Here is an 18130-nt window from a genome sequence, read left to right on the forward strand (position 1 = left end):
ATTGCTTGTGACTTGAGTTTGAACCACCAATGGCCTCAGCCATGTGCAGATATTAGGTCTAGTATGTAATTTTCCCCCTATCAACAAAAGTCTTCAACTGGGCAGTTTTTCTTGAGATTCTTCTACATCCTCCAGACAAGCTCAGAACCTGTTACCAAACCTGCTCTGATAATCAGCAGCTGGGTTCCTCAGAGTCACTACTGAGCTTTTGGGGACAGGTGGATTCTTTCATGGCCTGGTGGTGTGTGCTCCGACACTTAGTGAAGGCGTCCTGGGGTGCTGGCGGGATCCGCTCACCTCTCTCTCATCAAACAGAGCCCAAGTCAATGGGCTTCATTCCTGCTCTCATTACTCCCCTGCCCTGACACCATGCAGCTCTGTGGCTTGGAGCCTGCGCCTATGAAGGAACAGGGCGCCCTCACACCCACATGTGTGTCACAGTCGTGAGGCTCACCTGGTGTCACCACCCTGATTCAAGTGGCTTGATGCCCATGCCAGCTCCCAGCACTGCCGTTGCTCTGTTGGCCCAGTTCTGAGTCACTCTGGGGAGCAAAGGAAACAGTAGGTAGCCTCCAAGGAACAGGAGGGCCGTGGCGGGTGGCTCTGGAATGTCCCCAAGAGCCACTTCCAAGACTTGGTCTCCAGGACAGCAGTGTTCAGAGGCAAGACTTGGGCTCAACCTCATCAGTGGATTAACCCACTAAAAGCTGAATGGGCTGCTGTGTGACGACTACTCAGGCAGGTGGGGCATGGTTGGCTTCTTTTATAAGGATAAATACTAGGAGCAGGTAGAGCCTAGTGACCTAATGGCCGCCCCAGAGCCTCCTCTCTTAGTATGTACTGGGGCAACTCCCTGCGGCCCAGCAACTCAACTCCTTCACAAATGTTTATAACTGCACTGCTTGGAGTGGCCGAAAGGTGGAAACAGCCATCAGCGGTGAGTGGATGAGCCAGCTGTGAGATAGCTGTACAGTATTGTTCTATCCCTGAGAAGGAATGAAGCCCGAGCCACACTGCAACTTGGAAGAACCTGAAGTGTTGAGCTCCCTGGAAGAAGCTGGACACAAAAGTCCATACATTGCATGATTCCCTTTATGTGAAACAGCCAGGGGACCAAGTCCCTGGAGACAGGGAGCAGCTCGGGGCTGCCGGGGAGGGAACGAGTGCCATTACTTAATGGGTACGAGGTGTTTTTCTGGAGGGACAAAAGTGTTTTGGAACTGCAGGGTGTCTGGGGTTGCGCAACACTCTGGGTGTGCCAAGTGGGCCCAAGCATGCACTTTATGATGATTCCTTGTTTTTGTGAATGTCACCTTAATAAAACTAGTAAAAATGAGAGCTCTTGGTTCAGAAGTGAACCCAGCTATGCTTGCAGTGGTGAGCTGTGGAGGTAATCCGGGCCTGTGACACAGACCATCTGACAACTCCCGTGGCTTTGCTGGCTTGCTTTGCTGTAGTGATGGGGACATGCTGGCCACTGTAAGCGCTTCCTATGTAGGTCTCACCTCTCCCACCAGTCCCAAGGTCATTCAAAGGGCACCAACCATCGACCATCACACAGCCTGCAGCCTCCAGAAAAGTCAGGGTGTGGCCTCCTGCCCAGCCCTGTGACACCTTGCCCCATGGGGCTCACTGGGGAGGACCCCGGGATCCTGGCCCCAGGCTGCCTGTGCTGCAGCTAGGGGCTGGGGGTAGCGGGAGGGGCTCCAGCCTGGGTCGCTTTGACAGGAGCTGGGGGTGCATGCGCTGTGTGCTGCTGCTTCCAGCTCAGACCCTAAGCAGACCCACCAGGCCCGGAGGCAGTAAACAGGGCCCTTTGAGTTCTCACTGTTTATTCTATCCACAGAGCACCCTCTTGTCTTTCTGCGCCCTCCACCCTCCTTCCCTTCCCCAGGTCTGGATTTCTAAAGTCTGGGACTTTAGAAACTCCAAAGCAGGGCCTAGGCTTCTCCCCCAAGCCCTCCTGCTGGTCCATCAAGACCTGTCGGTACCTCTAAGGAATGGCTGTCCCAGGGACCTGCCTGTCCCAAACCCACCACCGTGCACTTATCCTACAGTGGAGCAGGGTGCCAACACTGTTTCTGCCTTAGTGAGACCAGGACAATCAACCGTCGTGACTCAAGCCAGAGTCGGCAGAGCTCAGGTCCCCAAGCCAATCCCGACCACTGCCCTGGGTTGCTCTACAGGCCTCGGGAGCTCCAAGCTGGTCTCCTCTACAACTCTGTCAATACCCACCTCCCGAGACCCGCGCACATGGCCTGGGCTACTTGAGGTGCTTGTCCACGCGTGCATGATGAAGCTGGGGCCTGTTTCTCCCGACATAAGAATGTGGCCCAGTCTCTGCAGCAACCACAAGCCTCCACGGAGAGTCTTGGAAGAGAAAATGCTGTGTTCTTCCAGATGTTTTGAAATGTTAACTCTAAAGTTAACTCTAAATGCAGTCCAGAGTATTTAAGAGGGGAAATGGGATTTTTGTTTATTATGCTAATTCCAGAACAAGTTAGGCACAGGGGGTCCTGGCCTTGATGACTGCTGAGCAAGAAGGACCATCCGAGAAGGCAATTGCGTTCCTGATGCGTGAGGCCAAGGGTTCTTGTTTTTATGGGCTCTGAAGCAAAGAACGTTTTCCTGGATATACATCGACTTGCCGGAGGAGGAGCAGGGCTGAGCCAGCTCATGCTGAGCCTGCAGCGCGGAATGATGGAGACACTTCACCCGGGGCCTGCTGGCCTCATGGAGGAGTAGGAAGCCCTCCTGGACACTGAGGTGGTGAGCCTGTCTAGCTCACGGATGGATGGAGGGGAGGAAGGCCAGACTAAGGAGTCTTAAGAGAGGGGCAGAGGAGCCTGAGAGAAGGCCTCCTGAGGAGCCAAGGCAGAGCCCCCCCAGCTGTGGTCCTCCTTTCTCACTGTGGCAGAGGGACCTGCAGCCTGTGCCCTTCTCCCAGCCTGTCTCGTCTCCTCATCTATAAGAGGAAATGGGAAACACATCTTCCCCAGGTTCAGGCCTACACCATGATCTGTGTCTCATGCCTGAAGCACCCCCCCTTAACACGAGAGCTCATGCCCCATACACATCCCCGCAAAAATGTTTCTGGCCTTGTGGACATTGGACGCTGCCCTGGTCACCATGCCCTCCAACTGGCCTCATGTGGAAAGGGCTGGCCGCTGAAGAGATGCGCTTGGCTAGGGAGTCGGCCAGGGTTGCCTGTGCGGGCTGGGACTTGGGTGGGGGCCAGAGGAGCTAAGTCCTGACCATACTGGCCAGCAGCCACAGGATCCAGCTGCCAGACGCTCCGCCAAGAAAGGAGGTTAGAACCGCTGCAGACCTGGGATGCTTGATGGCTCTGGCCCTGCATGCAGGGCCCCCAGCTTGCAGCCTATATCCCCCCACTGCACAGCTGATGGGGGTGCTCTGGGAACATCCATCCTCAGTGTTTGGGGGTGATAAGCAAGCCTGTGGGACCTGCTGCCTGGCTCTCAGTAAGAACAAGGGATCAGCCACAGCCTTGATGGGCCCTGCTCACCCCTGTGGACCACCTGCCCAGGAGGGATTCCTTCTGCCCGCCAATGAGTGTCCCTAAGCCTGGACAGGCATGCTGAGGCCACCAGGTCCAGTAAGAACCAGCTCAGCTGTGGTCACCGCCTAGTCTCCTGCTGCTTCTCCAGGAGCCTTGGCTTAGTGAAGAGCTCTTGGGCTGGCCGGGCCCACATTCATTTCCTGACACTCAGACTAGGCTAGATGGAGTTTGAGCCTGGGACAGCACTGTGGAGAGGGCCCCTGAGAGTGAGTGTTAGGGAGCCACCCGCACACATGCACACTCACTCCCGGCAGCAGCTACGGGGTGAGCAGGGGCAGGGTGGCAGCCTGGGGCGCTGACAGGTGGCCCTCCCTGCTGTTGCTTGAGCTTCCTGGAGTCCTGCGTTTCTGTCTGCTGCATCCCAACATCATGCACATGAGCCCCCTCCTGGAAAACCATGTTCCAGGACTGAAACAGTCCTCAGAGCCGGCCATGGTATGGCCTCCTGGAGGCTGTGAGTCCTGCCAGGTGGGCATGAGGACAGCATCCAGCGGTGGACTCGTGTGAGCTGCTGCTGGGCCTTGGCGTAGCAGGCCTTTGGATTCTCCTGCTGCGCCCTGGCAAACTCCTTCCTGCAGATTGCCATCAGGCTGGGCTGTGGCGTGGTGGCGCAGCTGCCTTCTCTCTCCATGAGGCACAGGGGTGTAGGAAACCTCCCTAGGAATTGGGGTGATAGGAAAAGGGCCAGGGCAGGGGTCCTGTTCCCCTCCATAGTCTACTGTTAGCTTGACCGCCAGACTACAGCACAATTCTTACAAGGAACAGCACACCGTCAGATTAAGAGGAAGAGCAACCGGAGCCATTGCTGGGCAGTTTCCTGCTGATCTCCAGCTGGGCACTGCAGGTGAGGTGGGTCCTGGCCAAATCTTGGCCTGCACTGGAGCTGCCCACCAGGGCACAGGGTCCCTGACAGCCTGTGTGTGAACCCAGACCCAGGGCTGGAGGGGCTGGGGAGCCTGCCTGCTCTTGGGGTCCTGCTCGTACTGCAAACCCAGGGCCCAGTCACTTCCTGGGGACCTACTCTGGGCTGCAGAGGAGTTCAGCATGGTAATGCCCAAGCTTCCATGAGCCAGAGCCATGAAGACATCACCATCAAAGACAGGTCATGCCTGAGGGGCCTTGAGGCCTCGCAGGGGCCGTGGCAGGAGGGCAGGTCTCAGCCGAGGACTGGATGAAGGCTATTGCCACAGGCTCTGAGGCCAGGCCAGGCAGCGTTAGTCCAAGCTGCTGGGAGCCACTGCAGGTGGGGTGAGGCAGCTTATCAGTGCTGCTACGGGTGTGCCCATCTCTCCTGGAGCGTCCTCTACGCACAGCTAACAGGCTCCACAGTAAGACACAGACAAAGGTTTCTTGGGCTCCTGCTCTGTTCCTACAGGGTGGGCATCTGTGTGTCCTTCCCCTGCATGGACTTTAAATGGCTCAAGCAAGGGTTTGAGAACTGTGATGTGTGTAGTGTTTACGGATGCCTGACCCCAAGCCTCACTTGTTGAAAAGATTGTTCCTTCCCCATGGAATCGCCTTGACACACTTATCAGAAACCAACTGGTCGTGTGTGGACGGGTCTGCTTCTGGGTCCGCTGACCCCTTCCTGGCCTCTGTCTGATAGAATGATGGCACTGCACATGTTCTTCACAGCAAGCCCTGGACTAAACGAGACGCGCTTTCCAGGTTTGTTCTCCCCGCCCCTTGCTGTGGTTACTCTGGGCCCCTTACATTTCTATGTAAGCTTTGGAACTGTCAGTCCCTCCAGGAGCACCTGCTGGGATTGGCTAGTGATGGGTCTGGGGAGGCTGGTCCCCGGCTGTCAGCCTCCCTCCACGAGCAGGCTTTCTCCCCCTCAGCTCTGCTTACCTTCACAGCTTTGTAGTTTCAGGGCATAGGTCTGTAAAGTCGGCCGTGACTCGTGCCAGTGTGCTTCTAAGCATTTTCATCTCTAACTCTGTATAGTGATTGCTTCATGGAAATCTGCAGAATGGTCTAGAGAAGTGCTGTGTCTGGGTACCCGGCTCCCGCCTGGGCCTTGCTGCGGGAGGCCTGCTGGGCACTGTGGCGCTGCCCTAGCCGGGCAGGTCTGGCTCAGCGCAGTGGACAAGGGTGGGCTCGCCCTGCTCTTCTGTTGGAGGCGAGTGTGAAACACGCCACCACGTGTGCAGATTCATGTCCCCACAGACACGGGTGAGTCCCCAGGAGGAGCCTGTGCTGCCACCCTGGCTGTGTGGCCCTGACCTGGTTTCTATCGCATCTCAAGACTGGTGTGTGAATGGGTTGGGCCTGTTCACACAGCACAGCTCTCTGCAGTGACCAGCAGGCGGCACCTGTGGGCCTGTGGGCGGTGGGGTGCTGTGAGGGAGGAGCCCCCCCCTTCTCCACCAGGGCCAGGAAGCTGCTGTGAGCACCATGTGTCAGGATAAACACTGCCTCATGTGGTGGAGGGGTGTTTAAACTCTTATGGAAAGAATTACCCAACAGAGTGGGCTGAGAGGAGTTGGTGTAGGGAAAGGGTTAGGGAAAAAAAACAGGAGAAAACATCTCACAAAAGTTCATTAAAAATAACTTAGAAACAAACATACAACACACACTTGATAAATTAATATTCTGGGTTTTTTATGTTTGTTTGTTTTTTGGTATGAGGTTTTGCTGGGTTGCCTGAGTTGACCTCACACTCAAGACCTCCTTGTCCCTGCCTCCTCAGTATCTGGGATTACAGGTGTGGGTCACCACACTTGGCTTCTGGCAAATTAATTTCCAGTACAGTGCTGAGATATCTCAATGGGAAAAGAAAGTTTTCTTCAACAAATGGTGTCAGATTTACTTATAGAAAAAAACACTAACCTTTAATTCACACAAAATACACCCAAAAATGATCCCAAATGGATTACAGAACTAAATGCAAATTCTAAAACCTAAAATGTCTGCAAGAAAACACAGGAGAAAACCTCTTTTTTGAGTGGCAAAGACTTCTTAGAACACAAAAAGCATGAAAAAATTTTACCAACTGATTGGACTTCATTGTCATTGAAACTGCTCTCAAAAGTCACCATTAGAAAAAAGCACAGGAGAATCACAGGCTGTGAGGAAGCTGTCAATCAAGGCACAGTGCCACACCCCAGGGCCCCACCCCAGGGACCCACGAAGAACCCACCTCCAGGGACCCTCCCCTAGGCCATACCCCCAGGGACCCACCCCTAGGGACCCACCAGGCAGAGACAGGAGGATCGCGCAGGTTTGAAGCCAGCCGCGCGCGCGCTGGCTTAGGAGACCTTGTTTCCAAATAAAAATGTAAAAATCGGTCTGGGAGTGTAGCCCGGAGGTAGAAGGGCTCCCAGGAACCCCAGTACCACCAAAAAAAAAAAAAAAAAAAGGAAAGTGCTAGGCGTATAGCTCAGAGGCAGAATGTCCCTGGGTTCAATCCCCAGTATCAAAAAAGGAAGTTACATGCATTCAATATAAACATTTGCTTTCCAAAAAAAGGGAGGTATATGGCCATAGAAAAAATAGGAGCAAAACGTGATTGAAGGACTGATTAGCAGGGAAAGCGTTGAATCCTACAGCTCCATTTATGGCATCTGGGTCACATGGTGGTGAGATGGGATCTCCAAAGGGCTTTAGCAGCCCCACCCTGAGGCCTGGTTGTTTATAAAAGGCAGCGTATGTACTCTGTCTTCCAGCCTGGCTCTGTGGCTCACAGCTTGCAGCCCTTCCTCATGGCCATCCCATGTTTCTGGCATTTCTAAATCTCAATATTTTTTCACAAATTGCCCTGTTTGGGCCTACTTGCAAGAATCCCATCTCTGCCTCACATTGCCTGCCTCCCAGGTCTTCCTTTGAAATCTGGAGAGAAGCCAGAATTACATGAGTGCCCAAATCAACCACCAGCAGGAAAGGTAGTTATTCCCTCTTCAGTCACTGTGATTGCTGGGCCTGTCTCCGTTGGCTGCTGCTGGGTTTGTTTTAATCTTGGAGCTGCCAGACACTTTCCAGTCATAGCCACCTTCCTGGGCCACTGTTTTATTGTTCCACATTTGGGCTTGAATTACCTTGATCACATTTTTTTCTTTGTTCCAATGAAAAACATTCGACCTTCCCTCGGCCTTCATTTCTCTGGACCCCAGCTTTACGCATGCCTTTCTGGCCAAACTGCTAATCTACAAAGGCTCTCTGCTTTACTTTCTGCTTCTAAAATTCACTGTACAATTTCTGAATGCAGACATCAGTATTCATAATACAGGATGGGTACATTGTGTTTTGAAATTTCTTCTGCCAGCTTAATCGATCCATTGTCTTTAAATTTGACCTCACATTAAGTTTCAGGATATGGATAAAATGTCAATAAGCTCTTTGCCAGGATGTAACACACATGGCCTCTATTCCATTTTCCTACAGAGTCCTCTTTGGCCTCCAAAATCTCCTGAGCACAGTCTCTACTACCTGCATCTTCAGCCACATTTCACCCTTCCAACTTCCTCTCACAAACCAGTTCCAAAGACTCAAAACTCACATGGTCAGGCTTAGATATAGCAGTGGTCCAACTTCTCTGATACCAATTTTTGTCTCAGTCAACATTTTCATTTTCATGGCTGTGACCCAATAAGCCCAATCATACAGCTTAGAGGAAGAAAGATTAATTTGGGTTCAGTCCATGTGAAGCTGGGTCTGCAGAGCCCAGGACATGGCAGAGGGAATCAAAGGATGGGAGAGGGAAAGGCTCTGCTCTCACATCATGGAGGCCAGAGGCAAGAGAGCCAAGCACCAAGGGGACTCAAAGGCTAGACAGTCTCTAAGACCACACCCAGCCACACCCCACTGGCCCAGCTCACCACCATGGACTTATCCACTACTGAGATGACAGCCCTCATGCTCAACTGCATCAATTCAGCGGATGTTCTGTAACTAATAATAGTACGGGTCACGTGGGGGGCATTCACACAGACACCCTGGCCGGCATGCTCGGAGTGATGCCCGGCACCATCAGTGGTACACAGCCTGCAGCGTGGCCAACACGGGACAGTCACCACCCTGATCTGAGCACAAAATCGCAACAGTCACCCTCAATCCCCAAGGGCAGGAACATAAAATGGTGCATCCTCTTTGGAAAACTCACCTCTTCTTAAGAAGATAAAAATCGCCGGGCGTGGTGGTGCACGCTTGTAATCCCCGCGCTTGGGAGGCAGAGACAGGAGGGTCGCGCAGGTTCGAAGCCAGCCACGTGTGCTGGCTTAGGAGACCCTGTTTCCAAATTTTAAAAAAATGTAAAAATGGGTCTGGGAGTGTAGCCTGGAGGTAGAAGGGCTTCCAGGAACCCCAGTACCACCAAAAATAAATAAATAAAAATCTGTTTCTTGCCAGGTGTAGTGGTGCACACTTGTAACCCCAGCATTCAGGAGGCTGAGACTGGAGGATTGTGGTTCCTGGACAGCCTCAGCTCCTTAGTGAGGCCCTTCACAACTCAGGGAGACCCTATTTCAAAATAAAAAAGACTAAAAATATGGGGCTGGGTGTAGCTCAGAGGTACAATGCCCCTAGGTTTCATCCCCAGTACACACACACACACACACACACACACACACACACACACACACGCTTCTCTGGAAGCCAACCATTCGTCTCCTACATATTTACCCCCAAAGAAACAAAAACATGTGTCCTCATGAGGATGTGTATGTGGAGCTCTGCCTATAGTGGTCAAACCCACGGACACCTAAGTGCCTGCCATAAGTTGGTCTGTACACGGTGATACCTTGCACGATGGAATGCTGTTCAGTACAAAGACAGAACTCAATGTGCGCTCACTGAAGATCTCGGGATCCTTGTGCTAAGTGAGAGGACAGAGGAGGTGCCCAGGCTGTACAGTCTCCTGTAGGTTCATAACCACAAATCCATGCTCCACGGAGGCTCACACAGGTCGGGGTGGGGTGGGGGGGCGGAGTGGGGCTGAGGCAGTGCTTGCTACCTGGCAGTGGCTTTAAGAACAGCTAGGAGGAGCCTCCTGGTCAAGTCCCCAGGCCAGAAGAATCGGGGATGGAGGCTGGTGCTAGCGCCAAGTAATCAAATTGGACTTGAAAAGGGCCAGTTCTCCAGAGCCAGGGGAAGCCGCGGCACCTGAGCCAGCCTGGTGAGAAGCCCTGCTGTTTTACCCTACTTGGAAAGTAACTTGGAAACCCCCAAGTCTGGTCTGCTTTCTCCAGCTCTGCCTGCAACAGCTCCTCCTCTGTCCAGCTCACTGGACTCTGCAACCCCAGGGCAAAGCCAAGTCAGTTTTAAGATTTGTTGTGACTTTGTCTTTTGACAGTAATGAAAAAAGTCACCAAATGATACACTTCAAGTGTGAGCAATTTATTTGTACTTTAATGTTAATTCAGTGATGTTAAATAATAATCCCAGTACTTTAAAAGAGAGAGAAACCAGCTGGCCCAGGACCAGATGATCCTGCGCTGACCTGCTTCTTGAGATGTTTCCTGGGCTCTGAGGCCAGCTGGGGAGGCAGTGCCCCTGGGTGTCAGGCCTCACATAGGGCTCCCCCAGACTCCTCCTGAGCCATTAACCCAGGGTAAGAGCCCCTGTCCTGCCTGCTGCTCCTGGGTTCAGCCTGGGGCCGCTCAGTATTCAACTCTCATATCCCCCCCAGGTGACCCTTCTGCTATAGACTGGCCAGGAACGTCCAGCATGTCTCTCCCGGGACCTCCCTGCCCTGAACCTGTGCTGGTGGCAGTATTCATGTCAAAACCCTAACCTTCCCTCGATCCCAGGTGGAGCCTTCCGTGAGGCCCACCAGGGTCCTGCTCAGCTCTTCCCTGCCTCAGACGACCACCCAGGCCACTCATGGCCCTGAAAGGTGCAGGCGAGCTCTGCGGGGCAAGACCTCCTGTGCAAGACCTCCGCAGCTGAGAGTTTGCAGATGCTTTGCAGAGGTGGGCATGTGGCAGGGAGAGCCATGTCTGTGATGAGGCCTTTATTCGTGAGCATGCTTGCCCACCCTGGGTAGCTGGCTACCAGGGGTCTCTGCTCTTCCTGCCCACTGACTCAAGAGGCCAACAGCCCTGCCTCCTAAGGCCAGCCCTCCAGGAAGAGGAAGGGGTTCTGGGTATGGAGAGGAGAGGCCAGTCTCCGCCCCTTCCTGGGGTCTCAGCCTCACTGGGGTGGGATCTCTGAAGCACTTCCCTGAGCCTCGTGCTTCTGTGACACCCAGCTCCCAAAGCCCTTCCCTGCCTAGAGGTAACATGGAGCACAGCTCTGAGGAGCCACTTTCAGGAACCCTCTTTTGTTTTTGCTATGAGCAAACTTGGCTGCACTATTAACCAATGAAAGTTTGGCCTCTGTGCCCCTGCTTGAGGGATGGAGAGGGGTGAGCCGGGGCAACCTGCCTCAGGCGGCCTGGCTGGCCAAGAGGTACCTGGTTCTGCCAGCACTGCTTGGGTTGAATTTCAGATTGTCCTCAGGAGACCAGGCGGCCTCCTCTGTCTGTAGGCAGGGTGGTTGGATGGGTCCTGAGCCTTCCCTCTGCAGAGCCAGCCTGGTTGCTATGGCAACACCACCTCTGCTTTTCTGTTACTGTGGCGACACTGTTTCAGGGTAAACTTTGGTGTCCTCCAAGCTTGCCAGGATGGGAGCTCGGAGCTGGGATTCCTTTCTGAGTTTGCACCCCTTCCTTTTCCTGTTCCTGCCACCAGCCACCAGCTATGGCCAAAAGCCACGCAGAACGCTCTGTCAGTTTCAAAAAGAGCGAAGAGTCATGGGCCTCCCACAGCAAGCTAGCCCAGCTCCTGCTGCTCTCAGGTTGTGAGTCCTGGTCACAGTGTTACTCAGAGTCAAGGGGTGCTCAGCCAATGAGCAACTACACGGCTGTCCAGCTCCAGGTCCCAAGTGGACAGACAGATGTCCACTCACATCAGGTGAGGCAGGGAAGGTGGAGGATAAGCTTATAACCCAAAGAAATGCTCGGCCTCCAGGCCAGAAGAGCCTCGGGTGCACATGGGGGGCTCCTGGCTGCGGGCATGGGCTCCCCAGAAATGATGAGAGCTCAGCATCTAGGAGCCGGCCTCCAGGACTCTGGTCGTTCAGACAACGCTCTGGGGGCTGTCTCCTCCCCGGGGCCACAGGAGGGCTGGGCAGGTGAAGAAGGTTGTGCTGGAGGCCTCTGTTCTGGGCTCCTGGCTGCCAGGAGGGGAAGAGCTCATGCTCAGGGTGGCAACACGCAGGCCAGGGGACTCAGCCCTGCTGCTGTTGCTAGGCAGATGCTCCCTGACTGGCTGTGACCTGGTGTGCAGTTAGGGATGCGCCCGTGGACAGGGTCTCTGCAGAGGGTGATGTGGTGAGGCTGCCAGGAGGGGGCGCCAGCCCAGGCAAGGCAGCGCTCTGCTCAGAGGGTGGGTGGAAGGCCCACCCTTCACGCTGCCAAGGCTTTCCTTGAGTGCTCTGGGCAGGTGGGCAGGAGGCGAGATGACCTGTGGGGACAGCTCCAGCTCCAGCCAGCCTGAAGGACAGCTCTGGGGGTGGTGGGAAAGGCCCAGCGAGCTGGGCTGCCAGGCTAGAGCAAGAGGCTACTGTCTGTCTGTCAGGAGGGTAGTGGGTGTCCTCCTGCCCTGTGTTTCCAGAGCTAGGAAGCAGGGAGCATGGTCTGGAGCAGCTCTCAGGCCCAGCTGTTACCCTGAAATGATGGGGTCCAGGGTGAATGATGCAGACACAGCAGGACGTGTGAGGGTCAGGGGAGGTGCTCACAGGGCTGGGCACAGGGCTTGGCTGGCACCTGCATGCCTGCTGACCCAGGGAGGCTGCCCTCCTCTCACTGGCTGTGGCCCTGGGAGTCAGTTCTGGACTGGAGGTTCTGGATGCACAGCCTCTTTGCACTTTGCTGACCAGTGCTAGCTGTCCCTGGACAAAGGGTTCAGCGGTGAGTAGCTGAGGGTGTGGAGAAGCCAAGAGCACACAATCCCAGGTGATGTCCAGGGCTTCCTACGCCGTCCATGATGAGGCCTCCTGCCTCCCTGCTCCTTCTTTCTTCCCTAGAATGCGGGGCTGTCAGGTGGGGTTCAGGGCCCCCAGAGGACCACACAGGCCTCACGGCAGGGCTCAACTAGCCTTGGGGCAAAGCAGGCCACATCCTGCTGTGGGGAACTTGGGCATCCCCTCTAATTCCCGAGAGATGGTGTAAGAGTCTCAAAAATCTGCTGAAGTGTGCCTCTAATCGTGACCTTTGGGCAACTCCTGTGGCATCGCATGGACATCTGTTGAGTGAAAGGTAGCCCCGGGGCTGGTGCAGGACGGAAGGACCAACATGGGGTCTGTGCTCACAGTGTGCGGGGAAGGCAAGGAGAGTTGCTGGTTGTCTAGACACTACAGTACGGTTGGCAAAGGCTATGAGTGGCACTGCGAATGGCCGGCCAGGGCCACTGGATGCTCTCGTCTGCAACCCCGCGCCAGTGCGCTCATGAGCAGAACACCTCGACAGTAAGTGAAGCCTCCAGCCCTGGCCCAGGACTCCCATGCCACCGAGCGCACACATTCCCTGTGGAGAGCCGCCGCCCTCCCTCGGCACAGCACAGAGCCACACTGTGGTCTTTGTGGTCAGATTCAGAATTGCTGATGCTCAAAGTGAATGTTTTTAAATTTTAATGTGTCCAAGAGGACCATTTCAAACTGAAGCAGTACTGAGGAAATGAAGACCCAAGAGAGGGAGATTCACTGTGGTAGTGGCACAAGGCCTGGCCTCTGCCGGGTCCTGGCTCGACCCCCTTGACTTTGGGGCCGTTCTGGGTGAGTGGTGTCTGTTTTCACCACCAACCCATTGGCCACATTTGCCTTTAGCCTCATGAGGTGACCCTGGGGTACCCCAAGATTGTTCAGGTTGGACTGGCTGTCAGAGGATTATAAGGCTGGGACTTTCCTGGGAGGACCAAGGCACACCCAGGGGCTGAGGTGGCAGCCAGTTGGTGTGGCCATGTGAAGGTGGACACAGTGCTGACTGTGCTCTTGTGAGGCACGGGCTTGAGTCCTGGGAGGAAGGAGAGGGCTGCAGGGCAGTGCTCTGCTGTGGGCAGATATGGTGCAGGCCTGCAGTTCTGGGCCTGCAAACTTCGAGTCTGTGCTAACCCAGGTGGCTGATATTGGTGCAATGGGAGACCCAAGCAAGCTGAGCTGCAGACAGGCGAGACCCCTGCCTCCTTATTTACCTGAATCAGGACACAAACTTACAGAGACACAGTTGCCCTGCTCCCCTCCCCTGTCCCAGGAGACCAGAGGCCACTGAAGACAGCTTTAGACTCGCACTGGCCTGGGCACCAGAGAGACCGGCCTTCGCCCGCCTCCCCCGGGCCTTTCCCTGTCTCCTCCCTCTAGAAGCGGACACTCTCAGCTGAGCAGAGTGTCCCTCGCTGAGGCCTCACTGCCTGCCTGTCTCCTGCATTCGGTGCCCGTGAAATGCACACACCAGTTGATTGCCGTTCTCTTCTTCTCATCTTGGTCCCACTACAGACCTGTGGCTCTGACTCCCTGCGGTAGGGTGACTCTGAACAGCTGTGTTTAGAGAACCGAGAGGTTCTCTGCATGGATGACCAGGAGGCTGCCTGGGAGGAGGGGTTCCGGCGAGGGGTAGGGGCTGCAGGGGGCACCCCTCAGTGGAGCAGGCTGTACCAGCTCTGAGCATCCCCATGGGGCATGGACTGTAGCGTGTGCTGTCCTGAGCTGCTCCATTTTGTAAAGCAGTAGCCTATGACAACTGACTCTATTTTGAGCTCAAGTGCCAGGTAGCCCTCTCTGCACCGTGCTCATACAAAGGACAACCACCATCTGCCCAGAACAACATAAGACACAAATTGATAATATATGCCAGTTTGTCAAATAAGATAGGAAGCATCATGTGGACATGTGGGCATCTCAAATCATACCAGACACACCACACACAGGAGCTAATCTTGCCAGATGTAGCCCTCTACCCTGAGACCATAAGACAAGGAGCCCAGGGCGGGAGAGCGGCACACTGACTGAGCACCTGGCCATTCATCAACAGCCTCGCTCAGGAAAACCGCCACAGCAGCAAACCTCATAACCACCGACTCAGGCCCACTCCACGCTGACGTCCTGAAACGTCCTTCCTTCCGGACCCTGACCTGGACACCTGCAGTGACCTTTGCATTTGTATCTGCTGTTGGCACAGCACCTGGTAACCCTGTGGCCTCCTCGACGCTTTCTTGGTCTTTCTGTAACCATCATGGCATGAATGTAGAGAGCACATATGTTTAAACATGGCCAAAGAAGCACTTGGCTCCCAGAGCAGGAACATACCAGGTATAACAAGCATAACTCCTGAAGCACACCAAGGCATGACAGGCCTCAGGCTTCATGGGTGTGCTGTGCAAGGCCTGCGTGGAACCAGCTACCTGTGTCAACCACCCAAGGAGCCCGCAGCTTCCTCTGCCACAAGCCTGGCCATTTTGACCACCATTGTTGAGGCTGGACACTGACTCAGCCAGCTGGGCTGGTAGCTGCCAGCTGTGTCTCCTCACTTGTGGTGCAGTCGATACCAGAGGCCAGTCCTTGTGTGTGGTGAGCTCTTACCAGTTAGAGGCTGCAACGGGCATCCTGCTGGCCAGCTCACATCAGCAGCAGCCCCAACCTGGAAGTCCAACACTGCACCCCATACCGATCCCAGGTACAACACTGACTCAGCTCTGCCTGCCTGTCAGGGTACTGGCCTCAGCGTCCCCTCTTCTCCTGTCCTCCCACCTCATCCATAACAAGCAGCCTTAGCAATCATGCTTGTGTGATTTGTTAATGAAGAACCTGCCTTGGTCATGATTGCCATAAATGTCCTTAAATTACTAAGGCCATGTCTGGGTTGTTTCCATGACCTACATCTGCTCAGTACAGTGGAACATGACATGATCTGAATTACAGGTATTAGAAATTAAGATTGGAATGGAATGGACACTTGCGATTGCCTTGGTCATGATGCCAAGTGGTGAGTTGGTTAAAGCTGATGGTGATGTTGCTACTCAGTAAATACTGACATTGCGGCGAGACATGACCTATGTTAGGGGCATTGCTCATTCATGGCAGCTGGTTTTTCTGACATGTGTTTGACATGTCACACATCCCTGAGCTCCTGAGGCAATGTGGTTAAGTTTGCAGGTGGTTACCTTTAGTAGCCCTGTAAGAGCCCTGCTGTTGGTGCCCAAACCGTAATGGGTGAGACGGGGACATGGGTTCTCATTCTCAGCGAGTTTAGAAAAGAACTATACTGCTGCGAGCGTAAGCAAATTTTATTATTGCAGAGGAAGAAAGAAGGGAACTATAGAACTACAAAGCACTACGTCAAAGAGGGGCATAGTGGAGTGCCTTGCAAATGAGACATGGATTTTTTTTTTAACATAGAACAGTTTTTATAAGGATTCATTATCTCCCATCCTGCTTTACCAATAGATAGTCTTTCTATCTGCTCCTGATGTAGGTGTGGGCCCGCTCATTATCTCTGGTCAAGCCTTTGTTATGACCAAGATGTGTTACTTGTTTAACAAAGTCAGGGTATATGCCCTCTTTGAGGAAGGCCTGTACCATCCTCCTATGTCCTTGGGGAAGTTTCAGTCTTTTTAAATCTCTATCTGCTAGAAGTTATGTAAACTTGTCTTTAAAATATGAAGGCCTAGGCTACGACTCTTTTGTGTACTTGCTAATCACTTTTGGTGAGGGGAACTCTACATTATAACAAGCTGCTTCCCCTACCTGCCTGAGTGCCTGCACAGCTCCCAGGCCCTGACTACTTTTTACATTTTGAAATTAATACCAAAGCAATTTTCCAATATTGGCACATTCCCCATCAGCACAACTAATTTATCAGTGTGTGCCTGATGGTTGTATTGTGCAGGTTCTTTGCAGGAAGTTTTGCACATCCAACCTCTGTTGGTTACCTGTTTGCCCAGACAAGTTGCCAAGTCATTCTGTCTTGGCACTGCACTTATGACAGATTGGGTTTTACAGACTGGCAGAGCTCAGGGGGAGGCACTGTTGGTCATAAGAGTGGAGTAACTCAGCGGACACAGCCTGCTGCCTGCTGGAGGCCAGCCTGAATCCCTGGCAGGGGCCCAGCAGGACCTTTTGGGCTCGGGTGCTGGCCCCTCCCGACCTCACTTGGCTCCCATGTCTCTCTGGCATGTCCTGGGCTGCTTTCTGGCACTGCATTCCTACCTCATGAAGCAAACTCGTAGGCAACATGGGCTCCTGGCCAGTGAGTCCTCAGAGGGCCCAGCAGAGGGAAGGCTCTCAGGAACAGGAAGCATGGAACAGTCCAGGCAGATTCGGGCATGCCTGGGCCTGCCCCGCGCAGCAGGGACTGAAGAGCCAGCCACCCGGGGAAGCTCCCAGGCCGCTCCTCCCACTGACCAGGGCCAGACACAGACAGGACCATGGTCTCCAAGCAGGGACTCTGCTCTCAGACTGACAGCTAGATGTGGAGGATCTCCTATGAAGCTGACCAGATAGAGTCCCCTGTGCCCACTCAGGGACTGCGGCCCTTCCCTGACCTCCCTTCTATACAGCCTGGGACTGGGCACCCAGCCGCCAAGACTCAGTGCCACAGGGACAAGTGTGATTTACCAAGAAAATGAAATGGTGGCAGGAACCCCTTTGATGGTGGGAGGAGGCTCCTTGGAGGGGACAGATCTCACCTTAGATGGGATAGGCCTCCTGGAGGGGACAGATCTCACCTTGGATAGGGATAGGCCTCCTTGGAGGGGACAGGGGCTCTTTGGATGATAGGCTCTCTTTTGATGGGACAAAACTCCTTGGTGGGACAGGGCCTTCTTGGATGGAGAAAGGTCCTCTTTGGATAAGGACAAGGCCTTGGATGCTACAGGCCTCCTTGGATGAGGGTGGGTCCTCCTTGGAGGAGACAGAGCCTCCTTGATGGGACAGGGCCTCCTTGGAGGGGACAGGGTCTTCTTGAATGGGTCAGGCTCCCTATTAGATGGAGATGGGGCTCCCTTGAATGGGGACAAGACCTCTCTGGAGGCAGAGGGGTGGTGATAAGCGGTTCTGCAGGGACATGGAGCAAGCTGAAGGTCACTTCCTGAGATGGGCAGCAGCTGGAGCTCAAAGGGCCTTGGAGTTTATTGAGATGGGAAGGACGAAATCCCCCCAGTGGGGCTGAGTGTGGGGCCAGTCTTACAGGACTGGATGAGCAGCTTAGGTCAGAACAAGTGGGAGCAGGTGGCAGCCCATGAGGATGTGGGTTCAGCTCCAGCACCCCACAGCCTCGGGCCTGGGCTCTCTGCCATCCTGCTTCTTGGCTTCTCAGTTTTCTCGTTTGTAAACTGGGGACGATCCACTCCCTGCTGCCACCTGAAGCCCTCGTCAAAGCCAAACAGGAAGCTGGTCACACTTTTTCTGCAGGATGCCCACCTGCCCTGCAGGGTCCTGCGTCTGTGGACTGAGCCCCAACAGTATGCCCCAAAGTTCAGCTTGCATCATGGGAGTAAATCAGCTTGCACCATGGGAGTAAATCAGCTTGCACCGCGGGGGTAAATCAGCTTGCATCATGGGAGTAAATCAGCTTGCATCATG

The sequence above is a fragment of the Muscardinus avellanarius genome (genome assembly GCF_963383645.1).
Source record: "Muscardinus avellanarius genome assembly, chromosome: 2".
Classification (NCBI taxonomy): domain Eukaryota; kingdom Metazoa; phylum Chordata; class Mammalia; order Rodentia; family Gliridae; genus Muscardinus; species Muscardinus avellanarius.